Raw genomic sequence first — 21,035 nt, forward strand, 5'->3', positions numbered from 1 at the left:
TGTGCGCTCGTTCTCTGGACAGTTACGCACCAAATGCCCCTCTCTTCCACACAAAAAGCATTTCATTGATTCAGTAGACGCGTAGAACACATAATCAAACCCATCAATCTTGAAACTGAACGCTAAATTCAGTTCGTCAGTAGTCTTCTTTAAAATCTTGTGCTCTTGTCTCCCATGAGATACAACATGTTTCAGCAGAGGAGATTTGCATCCAAAAATAACTTTATTGTAGATACAAGTTGTCCATGACGAGATCACTCTCATTTCAACACTTAATCTCTAACAAATGGAGGCAAATTAGAAAGTAGAACTTTCTTTGCCGGATTCATACTTAGTGTTAGTGAGATAATACAACCATAAAACAACTCAATTTATATTAAATATGTATACACACCGAAATCTAATAGACTGAAAAGAATTCCAGTCGCTCCCACAATCGATCGTGCTTCCCGACTTGCTCCCAGCATGCACTCCGAAGCGAGAGATAATACTGTGAACATATATTTCCAGTGAACTTGCTGAGGTCAGTATGAGCTAAATAGACTAATAGATAATGGGTACGGTGTGACTGTGAGTCCACACTACTATAGTCTCTTCAACATAGACATTCTATAGATACTGTCTATTCCTTCACTACCATTACTACAGTACTGGCTGTAGGCTATTCCCTCACTACCAGCACAGGCTGTAGGCTATTCCCTCACTACCAGTACAGGCTGTAGGCTATTCCCTCACTACCAGTACAGGCTGTAGGCTATTCCCTCACTACCAGTACAGGCTGTAGGCTATTCCCTCACTACCAGTACAGGCTGTAGGCTATTCCCTCACTACCAGTACAAGCTGTAGGCTATTCCCTCACTACCAGTACTACAGTATTGAATCATTATTCCTTGCAATTCATTTGGTCTTTTCAGACGTAAGATCTCGCCCGATTACTCTGACATGGTGATAAATAACACAATCAGTCTAAAGATAAAACTCACCTTGTGTTCTGAGTCGACACACACACATGATTGGACTTATTGGTCATGGTCTGCGTAATCATGCATAATTGCCTTAGCTTCCAGCCTTGTTGTTCTCTCTGTCTGTGTGTCCCATCACTATCCATCTTAACTGAACACACACACACGCACACACACACACACACACACACACACACACACACACACACACACACACACAAAACCATCCATCTTAAAAAGGCAATTTACGCTGTGAGATGAGGAAATGAACCTTAATTGATCTAAGCTCATTCCAGAATCCTTAAAACATGTCTGGAAGGAATTACATTGACACAGACTATCCCACAGAGCAGGAAGATATAATCATTGTTATTCTAGTTATCTATGTCTGTTATTAACAACAACAGGAAGGTAACTATTTTGAAGACAGACTCAGGAAGAAATGATTGGTTATTATTTATGTTGTATTATCTAAGTATGTCAATTAGCCATAGGGTTGTCATCAATCCCCAGTCATTACCAGTTATGTCACCGGTCTCTTTCTCACAGGAAAATGCAACTCAGTAAACGTGCATCAGTCAAAGCCACCAACTGTAATATCTAACATCATATACCTAGTCCACTAAATATCCTAATTGTAAACTTCATGAGCATGATGGTCAGCAGAATCTAGCATGTTCCCCGAGACGACATAGTGAGTTCCAATGAGTGGCCATGTAAACATTCTGAGACTCATTATGTTTCTGCAGTGCCTCATTGACAAACCAAGGCTGCCATGCCAGCTGATCAAAGTCAGAAATCCTCCAACACACCTTCTCTCTATGCAGAGCACATAGTGTAGTAGTAATGTATAATAGCTGAGCATAGGGTTTGTGTTTGTGTTGAGTACCACACACACACACACACACACACACACACACACACACACGCACACGCACACAAACACACACACACACACACACACACACACACACACACACACACACACACACACACACACAGAGAGACACACACACACGTGCATGCACTCATGCAAACGCACCCACAGAGACACACGCACGGACGCAGGCACGCATACACACGCACACGTGCATGCATGCACGCATACGCACACACAGAGACACACACACAGACACACAGCTGATCAAACAGACGTGAATAAAATGTCAGTACATTTTAGCAACCAGATCTCACAGTCTTACGTCAGAATTAGACGTTCATCCATGTTTCTCAAAATGTTTTAAGGTTAGTCAATAACTCTGAATAGTTAAGGCTAGGGTTAAGGTTTGGGAAAGGCTTGAAACAATTATTATTATTTTTTTTTTAAATCTATCACTGAATTTGAACATGCAGCCTTTGGAATCAGAGGGAGATGCTATGCAACACCGTAACAAAACTGAAACCAACCTGAAGGTAACAGTGCTCACCGTTGCTCCTAGTGGCCGGTTTCCACTTCATCTCCCAATGTCGTTGAATACTGACTTGTATCACAGGTGACCTGGCTGCAAAAATGGCCAAAATATGCTAAGGGTAACATTCCACGTCCTTTTGTGTCTCTTTAGTAACCCTGTTGGACACGATAAGAGCTTTAGACAACACAGAACTACAGAGGGGCTGGAGACTCTCCACAGGGGATGTCAACACAGAACTACAGAGGGGCTGGAGACTCTCCACAGGGGATGTCAACACAGAACTACAGAGGGGCTGGAGACTCTCCACAGGGGATGTCAACACAGAACTACAGAGGGGCTGGAGACTCTCTACAGGGGATGTCAACACAGAACTACAGAGGGGCTGGAGACTCTCCACAGGGGATGTCAACACAGAACTACAGAGGGGCTGGAGACTCTCTACAGGGGATGTCAACACAGAACTACAGAGGGGCTGGAGCCTCTCTACAGGGGATGTCAACACAGAACTACAGAGGGGCTGGAGACTCTCCACAGGGGATGTCAACACAGAACTACAGAGGGGCTGGAGACTCTCCACAGGGGATGTCAACACAGAACTACAGAGGGGCTGGAGACTCTCCACAGGGGATGTCAACACAGAACTACAGAGGGGCTGGAGACTCTCCACAGGGGATGTCAACACAGAACTACAGAGGGGCTGGAGCCTCTCTACAGGGGATGTCAACACAGAACTACAGAGGGGCTGGAGACTCTCCACAGGGGATGTCAACACAGAACTACAGAGGGGCTGGAGACTCTCCACAGGGGATGTCAACACAGAACTACAGAGGGGCTGGAGCCTCTCTACAGGGGATGTCAACACAGAACTACAGAGGGGCTGGAGACTCTCCACAGGGGATGTCAACACAGAACTACAGAGGGGCTGGAGACTCTCCACAGGGGATGTCAACACAGAACTACAGAGGGGCTGGAGCCTCTCTACAGGGGATGTCAACACAGAACTACAGAGGGGCTGGAGACTCTCCACAGGGGATGTCAACACAGAACTACAGAGGGGCTGGAGACTCTCCACAGAGGATGTCAACACAGAACTACAGAGGGGCTGGAGACTCTCCACAGGGGATGTCAACACAGAACTACAGAGGGGCTGGAGACGCTCCACAGGGGATGTCAACACAGAACTACAGAGGGGCTGGAGCCTCTCTACAGGGGATGTCAACACAGAACTACAGAGGGGCTGGAGACTCTCCACAGGGGATGTCAACACAGAACTACAGAGGGGCTGGAGACTCTCCACAGGGGATGTCAACACAGAACTACAGAGGGGCTGGAGACTCTCCACAGGGGATGTCAACACAGAACTACAGAGGGGCTGGAGACTCTCCACAGGGGATGTCAACACAGAACTACAGAGGGGCTGGAGACTCTCCACAGGGGATGTCAACACAGAACTACAGAGGGGCTGGAGACTCTCTACAGGGGATGTCAACACAGAACTACAGAGGGGCTGGAGACTCTCTACAGGGGATGTCAACACAGAACTACAGAGGGGCTGGAGACTCTCCACAGGGGATGTCAACACAGAACTACAGAGGGGCTGGAGATCGAAATGGATTGCATTGAGCAATAGCCCCGGTTCCCACAGAAACAGTAGTATCTTTTCTTGTGCCTGTGTGACGTAGGATGTGAAATCTAAAACCACTTGAAGCTGGGATGTACCTACTACCATTTCATTCACTCTTCTGACTGTCCATCAACTCCTGGCTGAACCATAAATCACAGCCAATGACAAAGCACGTGCCTGCAATCCTTTCAGCACTATAGCACATTCAGAGATAGATTTATAGCCATTAATATAAATAATTCATAGATGTTAAACCAAAAACACTTTCTGTTTATCATAGATGGACAATATTGACATGAGATGAAAGGGCGAGTTCCTAGCAAGTTCAGGAAGCCAAGCTAGAGCTCTGTGTGACATTCACAGCGGTCGGGACATATGGTTTGATCAAGAGAGACCTTTAGAAAATATTAACAAAACATACAAACATGTATTTTACAGTTATAAGGAAGATGAAATCTTATAATTTGATTATAGGATGTTTAGAAAGCATATTAAGTCATTTTAAGCCTTATTCATACAGTTTTGTCATCATATCTGTACTGTGTACCTGAGCTTGTGTCCTCAGAAGTGGGTACACCTAAGCAATTTATACAAATGTTTTACCAAAAAGGTGAGATTTTAACCTTTCTTAGAGTGTTGCTAGTTTTTGTTTACAGTCCTCTCATGATAAATAATTACTTTCAGGGTAGATTATATTTTGGACTACATGTAGTTCAATTTAAGAGGTTTTCATGGACATTTTTGTAGGGGTTGATACATTTTCCGTAAGGGAAAATCAAGTCTGAACTTCAGAACCCTTTTTAAACCTCAAATACAATACAAGTTTAAAATGGTCTGCATAGAAGGAAAGTTATCCTGCAACAGGGTGATCAAATTATGATCTGACATCTGTATCAAGTCAGAAACCACATTGACCAAAACACTTCCCTCCAACCGTTAAGACAATCAGGCCAATTCATCCGAGTGTATACATGCAGGTACTTAACTTTAATTCAAACCTGGGTAATTGAGTAGCTGTTTATGGATAATAAACCATTGGGCCTCAGCTCTCAGACAAGAGCCTTGAATTATGCTTAAGCCAAAAGCAGGAACGTTATCCATGATTGCCAAGATTTGACCACTGGGATCTTTTGCTGCCAAACCAGTTTGTCTGGTGGGATAATGAATTGCCATCTGTGTGCATTATTTAAATGTGTCTTTTGATGCTAGAGGTAACAGATTATGTTATAATTGGATTAGTGGCTGCTCGGAGACACCGAACAAACACCCATTCATAATATTCTGAATAATATTAAAAAACTCAAATAAACCGACGCTGGTATACAAAAGACAACCTGTGAAATCCAGACTAGAACATTCAGGGTCGTACAGTAACGTTTATTATTCTCATCAACGATGAATAATATTCACAGTTCTTTACTTGAATAGAGGTATGTTCTTCTATAAGAACATTAATATGACCTAGTAGCATGTGGCTGTTTTTTCATGGATATCTCAAGGAGCAGAGAGAGAACGGAATAGAAGAACCTGCCTAACCCAAGGGTCCCAAAGGAGAAGCATTTCCCTGCCAGCTGCTATTCATACATGGCTAATCAAATAACAGCGCTTGATTCATGCATACAGATTCATTATAAAATGTCACTACAGAACAACACATCATGTCTACGTCCCAAATGGCCCCCTATTCCATATATAGTGCACTACATTGTACCAGAGCCCGTTGGGCAGTGGTCCAAAGGAGTGCACTAAATAGGGAATAGGGGGCCATTTGGGACGTAGCCTATACAGTGCTTCCCATACGGTGCTTCTGTGGCAGTGCTTCTGGACCCTCTGAGGTGGAAAAATCCTTTCTACAGTTGACATTTTAAACCTGGATTGAAAATACATCACCCTTAGTGGGCAATACATTCAACCCTCTATGGCTATGAATACTCTGACTGTTAATAGTTACAGCACATGGATGAACATTGAGTATATATAGAGAGAGGACTTACACAAAACCTGGAACCTGTCGTTCTGCCCCTGAACAAGGCAGTTAACCCTGTTCCTTGGCCGTCATTGAAAATAAGAATTTGTTCTTTCTTCAGTAGACTGAAGCCAGCAGGCTGGAGCTGTATTGAAGTCAGTAGACTGAAGCCAGTAGACTGAAGCTGTACTGAAGCCAGCAGACTGAAGCCAGCAGGCTGGAGCTGTACTGAAGTCAGTAGACCGAAGCCAGTAAACTGAAGTCAGTAGACTGAAACCAGTAGGCTGGAGCTGTACTGAAGCCAGCAGACTGAAGCCAGTAGACTGAAGCCAGTAAACTGAAGCCAGTAGGGTGTAGCCAGTAGACTGAAGCCAGTAGACAGAAGCCAATAGGCTGGAGCTATACTGAAGCCAGTAGGCTGAAGCCAGTGGACTGAAGCCGCAGGTTGGAGCTGTACTGAAGCCAGTACACTGAAGCCAGTAGACTGAAGCCAGTAGGCTGGCGCTGTACTGAAGCCAGTAGACTGAAGCCAGTAGAATGAAGCCAGTAAAAAGAAGCCAGTAGACTGAAGCTGTACTGAAGCCAGTAGACTGAAGCCAGTAGGCTGGAGCTGTACTGAAACCAGTAGGCTGGAATTGTACTGAAGCCAGTAGACTGAAGCCAGTAGGCTGGAGCTGTACTGAAGCCAGTATACTGAAGCCAGTAGACTGAAGCCAGCAGGCTGGAGCTGTACTGAAGTCAGTAGACTGAAGCCAGTAGACTGGAGCTGTACTGAAGCCAGTAGACTGAAGCCAGCAGGCTGGAGCTGTACTGAAGTCAGTAGACTGAAGCCAGTAGACTGAAGCTGTACTGAAGCCAGTAGACTGAAGCCAGTAGGCTGGAGCTGTACTGAAACCAGTAGGCTGGAATTGTACTGAAGCCAGTAGACTGAAGCCAGTAGGCTGGAGCTGTACTGAAGCCAGTAGGCTGGAGCTATACTGAAGCCAGTATACTGAAGCCAGTAGACTGAAGCCAGCAGGCTGGAGCTGTACTGAAGTCAGTAGACTGAAGCCAGTAGACTGGAGGTGTACTGAAGCCAGTAGACTGAAGCCAGCAGGCTGGAGCTGTACTGAAACCAGTAAGCTGGAGATGTACTGAAACCAGTAGGCTGGAGCTGTACTGAAGCCAGCAGGCTGGAGCTGTATGGAAGCCAGTAGGCTCGAGCTGTACTGAAACCAGTAGACTGAAGTCAGTAGGCTGGAGCCAGTAGACTAAAGCCAGTAGGCTGAAGCCAGCAGACTGAAGCCAGTAGACTGAAGCCAGTAAACTGAAGCCAGTAGATGGAAGCCAGTAGACTGAAGCCAATAGACAGAAACCAGCAGGCTGGAGCTGTACTGAAGCCAGTAGACTGAAGCCAGTAGACTGAAGCCAGTAGATTGATGCCAGTAAACAGAAGCCAATAGACTGAAGCCAGTGGGCTGGCTGAAGCCAGTAGACTGAAGCCAGTAGGCTGGAGCTGTACTGAAGCCAGTAGACTGAAGCTGTACTGAAGCCAGTAGACTGAAGCCAGTAGACTGAAGCCAGTAGGCTGGAGCAAGAAGACTGAAGCCAGTAGACTGAAGCCAGTAGGCTGAAGCCAGTAGGCTGGAGCCAGTAGACTGAAGCCAGTAGACTGGAGCTGTACTGAAGCCAGTAGACTGAAGCCAGTAGGCTGGAGCCAGTAGACTGAAGCCAGTAGGCTGGAGCTGTACTGAAGCCAGTAGACTGAAGCCAGTAGACTGAAGCCAGTAGGCTGAAGCCAGTAGGCTAGAGCCAGTAGACTGAAGCCAGTAGACTGGAGCTGTACTGAAGCCAGTAGACTGAAGCCAGTAGGCTAGAGCTGTACTGAAGCCAGTAGACTAAAGCCAGTAGACTGAAGCCAGTAGACTGAAGCCAGTAGGCTGGAGCCAGTGGACTGAAGCCAGTAGGCTGAAGCCAGTAGACTGGAGCCAGTAGACTGGAGCACACAGACTAGAACTGGACCATATGGATATAAATCCATACCGCAATAAATGACCTGAATTAATGTGATAACGATAAATAGAACGATTAGTTTATAATATTAATCTGCACCACAGTTATTTTATTATCCTTTAAACTACTACTACTAGTTTGATGGTTGTACTACCATCAATTAGCAAACTTATTTCATTGATTGTTCATTATTGTAATGAACCACATCAGCAAAATGCCTTTGATAAGTTATCGGTATAGTCAGTGTCGATCAGTTAGGGTTCATCTTCCCAACAGAGCCAACCTTCCTCCCAAACAGAGAGAGAGGCATCCAGCCAGCCATCTCACCTACCATACCCTCCACTAGCCTTCTTTCATCTCATCCCACCTCACCAGACACACACACACACCAAGCCAGCCGTCCCACCTACCTCACACACCCCTGAGGCCTCACACCGACACCCCCGACTGCTCCTCTGTCTGTCAGAATGGGAGCCGGTCCCGTCTGTGTGGCCAGGACAATATCCCTCTACTTACTAAGCCCGGTGGAGAGTTGCTACGAACAATGCCCCCCCCCCCCCCGTCTCACTGTGGAGTCCATCACCCCCCCTCACACACACACACACACACACACACACACACACACACACACACACACACACACACACGCACACACCGAGCAGCCGTCAACAAATCACAGAGCTCTCAGAGAGAGAGAGAGAGAGAGGGAGAGAGGGAGGGGGTTTGACAAGAGAGGTGGGGAGAGATAGCTCAAGAAGGAAGAGGCGAGAGGAATTGAGCGATCAGAGGAATGGAGAGATCAGAGGAATGGAGAGATCAGAGGAATGGATAGATCAGAGGAGGAAAACAGAGAGGAATAAAGAGAGTGAGAGGTGATGGAGATATAGACAAGACTGTACCGACAAGACTGTCTCATAGAGCAGGCTCCATTTCATCTCTGATGTTAAAACAGCATAACCAGCCAGAGCAGCTGCCAGTCTGTCACTACACTACTATAGTGAGTCCTGTTGCCAGTCTGTCACTACACTACTATAGTGAGTCCTGATGCCAGTCTGTCACTACACTACTATTGTGAGTCCTGATGCCAGTCTGTCACTACACTACTATAGTGAGTCCTGTTGCCAGTCTGTCACTACACTACTATAGTGAGTCCTGATGCCAGTCTGTCACTACACTACTATAGTGAGTCCTGTTGTCTGTCTGTCACTACACTACTATAGTGAGCCCTGATGCCAGTCTGTCACTACACTATTATAGTGAGTCCTGTTGCCAGTCTGTCACTACACTACTATAGTGAGTCCTGATGCCAGTCTGTCACTACACTACTATAGTGAGTCCTGTTGCCAGTCTGTCACTACACTACTATAGTGAGTCCTGTTGCCAGTCTGTCACTACACTACTATAGTGAGTCCTGATGCCAGTCTGTCACTACACTACTATAGTGAGTCCTGTTGTCTGTCTGTCACTACACTACTATAGTGAGCCCTGATGCCAGTCTGTCACTACACTACTATAGTGAGTCCTGTTGCCAGTCTGTCACTACACTACAATAGTGAGTCCTGATGCCAGTCTGTCACTACACTACTATAGTGAGTCCTGTTGCCAGTCTGTCACTACAACACCGTAACATTGCACACAAAACATAAACAACCACAACATTTAACCCCAGGGGTTCTCCTCAGCATCCCACTAACCTAGAAATCCCGTCCCCATTGGTTTCCACTATAGAGTCTAGCAATACACTGTACCACATCATTGGTTCCCACTGGCCCTGAACTCTCTGTTGTCTGTGGTATACGTGCTGCATTTCCTACTCTGAGGTCATTACTGAGGGTATCTATAGTGTGTTGTGGCCTGTCTGCCTCTCTGACCGTGGTCCCCATATATAGGTTGCGGTTGACATTAGACTGACAGATCTATGACATAGCCTACATATAACATATCTGGGAGGGGGGGGGGGGGGACTCACAGAATTGAGCACAATGGCTAAAGAATTGACAGTTCATTTCTTTATTTACTGTGCTTTTCTAGAGTGTACAGTAGAATAGGTCTTTTGAAAAACACTGGGCCGTGTTGTGTATGGTTAACCGCATGGGAGGCTAGTGGTTAAATAGGACAATGTTCATGCTGGGTGAACAACACACTTACAATGTAAAGCCTTCTGCTAAATGCGATGCAACAACTGTAAATATGGCTAAAGAAGAATTGAAATAACTGTGTACTGTACTGTGATATGAAATAGCCAATGTGTTGTTTTAGAGGAATGGTGTATGTGGAATAACCTTCATATGGTCATATTTACTTAATGATGTGAGTACACACACACACACACACACACACACACACACACACACACACACACACACACACACACACACACACACACACACACACACACACACACACACAAACACACACACATACACACACACACAGTCAGGCTGAGAGGGTTGAGTAACGAGATGCTTCCTTCTGGCGATCTCTAAGATATGTTTTATTTTCTCAAGTGGAAAAATAGGTCTGACACTTAATTAGCAAACAAGGTCAGAGTCTGGACACGTCCCCTAACACACACACACACACACACACACACACACACACACACACACACACACACACACACAGGGCCTGGACCCAGTTACCCTGTGTGTCTCTTCTACTGCTCCACATAATAACAACAGATCTGAGAGAGAGAGAGAGAGAGAGACATATGCAGGCGTGGACGCACGCACACACACATACAGGAACACACGCGTGCCAAACACACACAGCTGCACACAGGGAGAGAAAACTGAAAATAATGATACCTACACTGACCATTATGTTCAGAACTATAAAGCAGGAAGAGGCTTTCTTCCCTACAAAATACTTTCCATTAAATCTTAAAATGAGCGGCATCTCTCCTTAAACTTTTACTCGTAATCTGCCAGAAGGACGCTACTTGAATATGCCAGCAGGTGAGATAGTGACGAGAAGAGGCACATGGCTGTATGACTGCAATCCAATCTGTTCATTTCCACTGAGTCAGTCAGTCAGTCAGTCAGTCAGTCAGTCAGTCAGTCTGACCCAGGTCTTTTCTACCCTGCACGGAGGGAGCACTGCTGCCCGATTTGCCTTTGTTTCTTGTGCTTTGTCAGGCTGGAAGACGCAGTGCGCGCGTGTGTGTGTGTGTGTTTGCGCGTGTGTGATGGCAGTAAGTGCCAGTCGGCTGGATTGTAAAGAGGAGATGAGGACAGTGATGTGTGTGTGTGTATACAGTAGATCTTGGAGTGACATCCCCGCAGCAGAGTGGTCCTTTCCCCCTTCCAGACACTCCATGAGTCGTGAGGAATGAGGCATGTCACTCCAAGATCTACTGTATACACACACACACACACACACACACACACACACACACACACACACACATCACATCACAGTAGCTAGCAGGCTAACCAGAAGACCTAACTCTGTGACTGGCACAGCCCAGGCACAACAATACACTTTTCAGTCGGTGGGGACAGAGATGGCTTTGTGACATGAGCGATGGCCATCTCAAAACAACTATTTATTAGAAATTCAAGACCTTGACAGATACCGTGTCAGATACCATGACAGATACCGTGACAGATACCGTGACAGATACCGTGTCAGATACCGTGACAGATACAGAGTCAGATACCATGACAGATACCATGACAGATACCATGACAGATACCGTGACAGATACCGTGACAGATACCGTGTCAGTTACCATGACAGATACCGTGTCAGAAACCATGACAGATACCATGACAGATACCATGACAGATACCGTGTCAGATATCGTGTCAGATACCATGACAGATACCATGACAGATACCGTGACAGATACAGAGTCAGATAACGTGACAGATACCGTGTCAGATACCGTGTCAGATACCATGACAGATACCGTGTCAGATACCGTGACAGATACCGTGACAGATACCGTGACAGATACAGAGTCAGATAACGTGACAGATACCGTGTCAGATACCATGACAGATACCGTGTCAGATACCGTGTCAAATACCATGACAGATACCGTGTCAGATACCGTGTCAGATACCGTGACAGATACCGTGTCAGATACCGTGACAGATACCATGTCAGATACCATGACAGATACCGTGTCAGATACCATGACAGATACCGTGTCAGATACCGTGTCAGATACGTGTCAGATACCGTGTCAGATACCATGACAGATGCCGTGTCAGATACCGTGTCAGATAACATGACAGATACCGAGTCAGATACCGTGTCAGATAACATGACAGATACCGAGTCAGATACCGTGTCAGATACCATGACAGATACCGTGACAGATACCGATTGTTCCAGTAGGCTCGATCTGATTGTTCCAGTAGACTGGATCTGATTGTTCCAGTAGGCTGGATCTGATTGTTCTGTAGACTGCATCTGATTGTTCTGTAGACTGCATCTGATTGTTCCAGTAGGCTCGATCTGATTGTTCCAGTAGACTGGATCTGATTGTTCCAGTAGGCTGGATCTGATTGTTCTGTAGACTGCATCTGATTGTTCTGTAGACTGGATCTGATTGTTCCAGTAGGCTGGATCTGATTGTTCTGTAGACTGCATCTGATTGTTCTGTAGACTGGATCTGATTGTTCCAGTAGGCTGGATCTGATTGTTCTGTTGGCTGGATCTGATTGTTCCAGTAGGCTGGATCTGATTGTTTCATTAGGCTGGATCTGATTGTTCCATTAGGCTGGAACTGATTGTACCAGTAGGCTGGATCTGATTGTTCTGTAGACTGCATCTGATTGTTCCATTAGACTGGATCTGATTGTTCCAGTAGGCTGAATCTGATTGTTCTGTAGACTGGATCTGATTGTTCCAGTAGCCTGGATCTGATTGTTCCAGTAGACTGGATCTGATTGTTTTGTAGGCTGGATCTGATTGTTCTGTAGACTGGATCTGATTGTTCCAGTAGCCTGGATCTGAGTGTTCCAGTAGACTGGATCTGATTGTTTTGTAGGCTGGATCTGATTGTTCCAGTAGGCTGGATCTGATTGTTCCAGTAGGCTGGATCTGATTGTTCCAGTAGGCTGGATCTGATTGTTACAGTAAGCTGGATCTGATAATTCCAGTAGGCTGGATCTGATTGTTCCAGTAGACTGGATCTGATTGTTCCAGTAGGCTGGATCTGATTGTTCTGTAGGCTGGATCTGATTATTCCAGTAGGCTGGATCTGATTATTCCAGTAGGCTGGATCTGATTGTTCTGTAGACTGGATCTGATTGTTCCAGTAGGCTGGATCTGATTGTTCCAGTAGACTGGATCTGATTGTTCTGTATACTGCATCTGATTGTTCCATTAGGCTGGATCTGATTGTTCCAGTAGACTGGATCTGATTGCTCTGTAGACTGGATCTGATTGTTCCAGTAGGCTGGATCTGATTGTTCTGTAGACTGGATCTGATTGTTCCAGTAGGCTGGATCTGATTGTTCTGTTGGCTGGATCTGATTGTTCCAGTAGGCTGGATCTGATTGTTCCAGTAGACTGGATCTGATTGTTCCAGTAGGCAGGATATGATTGTTCCAGTAGGCTGGATCTGATTGTTCCAGTAGGCTGGATCTGATTATTCCAGTAGGCTGGATCTGATTGTTCTTTAGATTGCATTTGATTGTTCCAGTAGGCTGGATCTGATTGCTCTGTGGGCTGGATCTGATCGTTCCAGTGGGCTGGATCTCATTATTCTGTAGGCTGGATCTGATTGTTCTGTAGACTGGATCTGATTGTTCCAGTAGGCTGGATCTGATTGTTCCAGAAGGCGGTATCTGATAGTTCCAGTAGGCTGGATCTGATTATTCCAGTAGGCTGGATCTGATTGTTCTGTAGATTGCATCTGATTGTTCCAGTAGGCTGGATCTGATTGCTCTGTAGGCTGGATCTGATTGTTCCAGTAGGCTGGATCTGATTGTTCTGTAGGCTGGATCTGATTGTTCCAGTAGGCTGGATCTGATTGTTCTGTAGACTGCATCTGATTGTTCCAGTAGGCTGGATCTGATTGTTCCAGTAGGCTGGATCTGATTGTTCTGTAGGCTGGATCTGATTGTTCCAGTAGGCTGGATCTGATTGTTCCAGTAGGCTGGATCTGATTGTTCCAGTAGACTGGATCTGATTGTGACCTTGCTCTCTGTTTTGTGATTTCCTGCTGTTGATTTCCTGTCCTGTGCCAGATTGCCATCCCAGGGGGAACCTGTAGACGCTCCGGTTGGGCTGGTCTCATTTGGTGGTCCTGTCACACAGTCACTTACACACAGTCACTTACAGATAGGCCAGACAAGGCCGGGAGAAGAAATACACAGTCGCACAAAAACAGTCTGGGAGCAGACACAGACACACAAACACGTACACACAAAACCACACACACACATTCACTGAAACCACACACATACATGCATACATACATACATACATATATTCATACACACACATACATACACAACCACACGCACAACCACACACAACCACACACAACCACACACACACAGACCAGGCTAGGCCAGGAGCAGGCAGACAGAAGGCAGCAACAGGATAATGGGAAAGGAGGAGAAAAAGAAAGGAACAGCAGGTTTGAAGGAACCAGTGGAGAGTTGAGGAACAGCAGGACGGAAGGAACCAGTGGAGGGTTGAGGAGCAGCAGTTGGAAGGAACCAGTGGAGGGTTGAGGAACAGCAGGGTTGAAGGGACCAGTGGAGGGTTGAGGAACAGCAGGGTTGAAGGAACCAGTGGAGGGTTGAGGAACAGCAGGCTTGAAGGAACCAGTGGAGGGTTGAGGAACAGCAGGACTGAAGGAACCAGTGGAGAGTTGAGGAACAGCAGGGTTGAAGGAACCAGTGGAGGGTTGAGGAACAGCAGGTTTGAAGGAACCAGTGGAGGGTTGAGGAACAGCAGGACTGAAGGAACCAGTGGAGGGTTGAGGAACAGCAGGGTTGAAGGAACCAGTGGAGGGTTGAGGAACAGCAGGGTTGAAGGAACCAGTGGAGGGTTGAGGAACAGCAGGATTTGAAGGAACTAGTGGAGGTGTGAGGAACAGCAGGATTTGAAGGAACCACTTTTAACGTTGTATTTATCCTACATTTTTCAAGCAGCTGGATCTCAGATGATTCTTAGAAACTATAGGAGGAACCAAACAGGGACTCTGGTCTCCCAACGCCTTCATAGCTAAAGTGATATGGTGATTTTCCACAACCCAGCCACACAGCAGCAGCAACACAACAAACAGACACCACGGCAACTGGGTTGCAGATTATTCTTTGACAAGCCTAAGGGGAAATAAAGTGATCTCTAACCATAAGGGAGGAATCAAGATCTTCTTTGATCAGTAGAATTAGATCAGACAGTAGGATGGGAGGGGGTGGTGGGTCTGTCTAGGATACCACAGGACCACCGGCAGCAGGGAGGGTGATAGATATTATAATGGACATCTCTAAAACGGGCATCAAGCTGAGTTGTTTTCTCTCTATTAAATCTCAATTCACATCTGAACCTCTTTAACTATTAATTAAACCAACTCCAACTCAATAAATCACAGTCAGTGTTACTCCCATAAGGGGTTAAATATGGAGAAAATTACACCAATAAATAAATAATAACAAAAACAAGTTCTAACAAGCTCTTCAGATCACATTAGTAGATCTCCTAAGAGGTTCCACTTTGTGGACTTGGGTTCTTGTCTGGCCTAGTTTTTATTTTATTTTTTAAGACCAGTGTCTGAGGTTGTTGTTACAGTATTTTATTTTGTGACAAAATAGTAAAAGAACAACTGTCTTCCTCCCCAAGGCTCTGAAGTGAACAAAACAAAGACTGCCTTGTGTTTGTATTGACTACTGAATGCCTGACCAAAACCCTCTGAAGTGGAAAGATGTATAGTCATGTGGATCCATCACCATGATGACCTTCCTCTCATCTTGTACAGTCTCTTTGAGACATTGAACCACAAATCCTCCTCAGTTCAACACCAGGGTCGGGGTCAGTTCAATTTCAACTCAGGCAATTCAGACAGGAAGTAAACTGAAATTCCAAGTCGAATTCCAATTTTAGGCTAGTCATTGATAGCTAGGCTTGGTTTCCATCATGAGTGTCCACCAGATTGTTTTCAACTTTCATGTCTTTCCTAATCAATACAGATTTAGGGAAGGAGATGAGGAAAGGGCAGATTAAGGGAATGAGGAGAAGGCAGATTAAGGGACGGAGACGAGGAAAGGACAGATTTTTAAGCAATAGAGAGAGAGCCCTGTTCTTAGGCTGTCTCTATTCACTGCTGACACATGGCCTCAGTGCCACCCCCCCTCTTTAAAAACAGTGTGTGTTCAGAATAGCAATGAGCAATTAGCTCTGGCTGGGCCCAGGCCTATGAGACCTGAGTCAACATCCGTCCACTAGCTGTTTCTGGCCCAGTCACAGTCACAGTGTTGGACCCACGGCTCACCATAATGTGTAGGTGTATTGTTAGAACACCTTCCACTACAGCGCAAGTCTGACTCACACAGGAATACAGTATGTGTAAAGGTAGATGCTAAAAGAGCACTGTGAAAATAGATGACATCATGTCAGACCAGGGTTATCCAACACCACAGTGTGTATGTATGCATGGTGATACAATATCAATTTAATCACCTACATCATATGGAAAACTTGGAGAGCTGAAAAGCTGATATGAAATATATCTTGGGCGCAGGTATTGTAACACATGAAAAATATGAAAAACACCTCCCTTGCACCATATTGAAGATAAACAGAAATGTGGGAGTTGAACATCCTGATTATCAGATTACTATTTTAAATAACAGTGTAATCTTCCAACAGCAAACAATATGGGTCTATTTCTAAAATAAAACCTACACAGCCTGAGTTGCACCAACCAAGCTGTACACTGTCTGTGTCCAAAATGTCACCCGAAAGTAGTGCACTATACAGGGCTCTGGTAGAAGGTAGTGCACTATACAGGGCTCTGGTTTAAAGTAGTGCACTATACAGGGCTCTGGTCGAAAGTAGAGCACTACACAGGGCTCTGGTCGAAGGTAGTGCACTATACAGGGCTCTGGTCGAAGGTAGTGCACTATACAGGGCTCTGGTTTAAAGTAGTGCACTATACAGGGCTCTGGTCGAAAGTAGTGCACTATACAGGGCTCTGGTTGAAGGTAGTGCACTATACAGGGCTCTGGTCGAAGGTAGTGCACTATACAGGGCTCTGGTTTAAAGTAGTGCACTATACAGGGCTCTGGTCGAAAGTAGTGCACTATACAGGGCTCTGGTCGAAGGTAGTGCACTATACAGGGCTCTGGTTTAAAGTAGTGCACTATACAGGGCTCTGGTCGAAGGTAGTGCACTATACAGGGCTCTGGTCGACGGTAGTGCACTATACAGGGCTCTGGTAGAAAGTAGTGCACCTTACAGGGCTCTGGTCGAAGGTAGTGCACTATACAGGGCTCTGGTCGAAGGTAGTGCACTATACAGGGCTCTGGTCGACGGTAGTGCACTATACAGGGCTCTGGTCGAAGGTAGTGCACTATACAGGGCTCTGGTCGAAGGTAGTGCACTATATAGGGAATAAAGAGCCATTTGGGATGCACAAACGGTGTCAAATCACCATCCTTCTGATTTCTGCAGTTTAAATAGAATCACACTAAAGTAGGTTAAGGGATGTTTTACACACTATTCTGCTTCACTAGAGGCAGATGGGGTTTTGTTGAGAGTCTAGGACCTTTCCTCTGAGACACATACTGTATACTGCTGCTGTATGGGTTCCAATCAGACACACTGCTGCACTCTCACATCTATCTATCTATCTATCTATCTATCTATCTATCTATCTATCTATCTAGCTCTATCACTCTCTCGCTTTCTATCCAATAGTGCAGGTCCCCATATTGCCATTAGGATTGTCTTCCTGTCCCCATACTGTGTGATATTAGAGAGAGGCATCATCAGGAAGTGAACAGATAATGATGTCAAAGGAGATACCCATCTCACTACCAACAGTCTAGTCTCCACCAGACACACACACACACATGCACGCACGCACGCACACACACACACACACACAAACACACACACACACACACACACACACACACACACACGTCTCCACCAGACAAATCCAGCATCAGAGACCAACATCAACCCATCGGCGGCGTCTGGCAGCAGCAGTAAATAACAATAGCGAGGCTATATACAGGGGGTACCGGTACAGAGTCAATGTGCGGGGGCACCGGTGTTGAGGTACTTGAGGTAATATGTACATGTAGGTAGAGTGCATAGATAATAACAGAGAGTAGCAGCAGCGTAGAAGGGGGGGGGGGGGGGGGCAATGCAAATAGTCTGGGTAGCCATTTGATTAGCTGTTCAGGAGTCTTATGGCTTGGGGGTAGAAGCTGTTTTAGAAGCCTCTTGGACCTAGACTTGGCTCTCTGGTAGCGCTTGCCGTGCGGTAGCAGAGAAAACAGTCTATGACTAGGGTGGCTGGAGTCTTGGAACAATTTTAGGGCCTTACTCTGACACCGCCTGGTATAGAGGTCCTGGATGGCAGGAAGCTTAGCCCCGGTGATGTACTGGGCCGTACGCACTACCCTCTGTAGTAGAGGTCGACCAATTAATCGGCATGGCTGATTTTCATAACAATTGGTAATCTGCCTTTTTGGATGCCGATTATGGTCGATTATCAAATCAAATGTATTTATAAAGCCCTTCTTACATCAGCTGATATATCAAAGTGCTGTACAGAAACCCAGCCTAAAACCCCAAACAGCAAGCAATGCAGGTGTAGAGGCACGATTACATTGCAATCCATGAGGAGACTGCGTGGCAGGCTGACCACTTGTTACACGAGTGCAGCATCAAAAGGACCTTGTGGCTGCAAGAAGCCAAGGTAAGTTGCTAGCTAGCATTAAACTTATCTTATAAAAAACAATCAATCTTTACATAATCACTAGTTAACTACACATGGTTGATGACATTACTAGGTTAACTAGCTTGTCCTGTATTGCATATAATCAAAGTGGTGCCTGTTAATTTATCATCGAATCACAGCCTACTTGAACTTCGCCAAACAGATGATGATTTAACAAAAGCACATTCGCGAAAAAAGCACAATCGTTGCACAAATGTACCCAACCATAAACATCAATTCCTTCCTTAAAATCAATACAGAGAAGTATATATTTTTAAACCTGCATATTTAGTTAAAATAAATGCATGTTAGCAGGCAATATTAACTAGAGAAATTGTGTCACTTCTCTCTCGTTCAAGCAGAGTCAGGGTATATGCAGCGGTTTGGGCCGTCTGGCTCGTTGCGAACTGTATGAAGACAGGATTGCTTCCTAGCAAAGACCGTAATTAATTTGCTAGAATTGTACACAATAATGACATAACATTGAAGGATGTGCAACGTAACAGCAATATTTAGACTTAGGGTTGGCACCCATTCGATAAAATACGGAACGGTTCCATATTTCACTGAAAGAATAAATGTTTTGTTTTCAAAATTATAGTTTCCGGATTTGAACATATTAATGACCTAAGGCTCGTATTTCAGTGTGTTTACTATAATTAAGTCTATGATTTGATATTTGATAGATCGGTCTGACTGAGCGGTGGTATGATTCATTCAAACAGCACTTCACTGCGTTCAACATCAGCTCTTAGCAATGTTTGAAGCACAGCGCTGTTTATGACTTCAAGCATATCAACTCCAGAAATTAGGCTTGCAATACTAAAGTGCTTATAAGAACATCCAATAGTCAAAGGTCTATGAAATACAAATGGTATAGAAAGAAATAGTTGACACGCCATAATTCCTATAATAACTACAAGCCAAAAACGTATTCACTGGGAACATTGAAGACTCATGTTAAAAGGAACCATGTTCTGAGCAAGGACCTTAACGTTAGCTTTTTTACATGGCACATATTGCACTTTTACTTTCTTCTCCAACACTTTGTTTTTGCATTATTTAAACCAAATTGAACATGTTTCATTATTTATTTGAGGCTAAATTGATTTTATTGATGTATTATATTAAGTTAAAATAAGGTTCATTCAGTATTGTTGTAATTGTCATTATTACAAATACATTTAAAAAAATCAGCCGAGTGATCGGTATCGGCTGTTTTGGTCCTCCAATAATCGGTATCGGCGTTGAAAAATAATAATCGGTTGACCTCTAGTACATACTGTAGTCTACATAGTGATTCCACAGGAGTGAGTACAAATTGTAGTCTACATAGTGATACACAGTGAGTCAGTACACACCGTAGTCTACACAGTGAGTCAGTACATACTGTAGTCTACATAGTATAGTCTACATAGTGATACACATTGAGTCAGTACACACTGTAGTCTACATAGTGAGTCAGTAGATACTGTAGTCTACATAGTGAGTCAGTACACACTGTAGTCTACATAGAGAGTCAGTACATAGTGTAGTCTACATAGTGCAGTCTACATAGTGAGTCAGTACATGGTGTAGTCTACATAGTGATACATAGTGAGTCAGTACATACTGTAGTCTACACAGTGGTTCAGTACATACTGTAGTCTACATAGTGATACATAGTGAGTCAGTGCATAACGCCGTCTACATAGTGATACATAGTGAGTCAGTACATAACGTAGTCTACATAGTGAGTCAGTACATAGTGTAGTCTACATAGTGAGTCAGTACATGGTATCGTCTACATAGTGAGTCAGTACATAGTGTAGTCTACATAATGATACACATTGAGTCAGTACATACTGTAGTCTACATAGTGAGTCAGTACATGGTATCGTCTACATAGTGAGTCAGTACATAGTGTAGTCTACATAATGATACACATTGAGTCAGTACATACTGTAGTCTACATAGTGAGTCAGTACATACTGTAGTCTACAGAGTGATACATAGTGAGTCAGTGCATAACGTAGTCTACATAGTGAGTCAGTACATACTGTAGTCTACATAGTGAGTCAGTACATTGTCTAGTCTACATAGTGATACACATTGAGTCAGTACATAGTGTAGTCTACATAGTGATACATATTGAGTCAGTACATACTGTAGTCTACAT

General features: G+C 44.8%; 1 protein-coding gene across 3 annotated transcripts in view; it reads right to left on the reverse strand.

The window, feature by feature from the left end:
* The window catches only part of LOC110502409 (contactin-1a), a 165,555-nt gene that overhangs the window by 122,205 nt on the left and 22,315 nt on the right, over positions 1-21,035 (reverse strand). Inside the window, exon 1 of one of the 3 annotated variants that reach the window (XM_036959302.2) lies at positions 8,367-8,473. The exons of the other annotated variants lie outside the window; for them this stretch is intronic. The gene's annotated coding sequence lies outside the window, so the exon portion shown is untranslated. Of the gene's footprint in view, positions 1-8,366; positions 8,474-21,035 lie in introns of those variants that run through there. 3 annotated transcript variants of the gene reach the window in all.

The sequence above is a fragment of the Oncorhynchus mykiss genome, chromosome 2, assembly GCF_057628025.1.
Source record: "Oncorhynchus mykiss isolate SJ-2025 chromosome 2, ASM5762802v1, whole genome shotgun sequence".
In the NCBI taxonomy this organism is placed as follows: domain Eukaryota; kingdom Metazoa; phylum Chordata; class Actinopteri; order Salmoniformes; family Salmonidae; genus Oncorhynchus; species Oncorhynchus mykiss.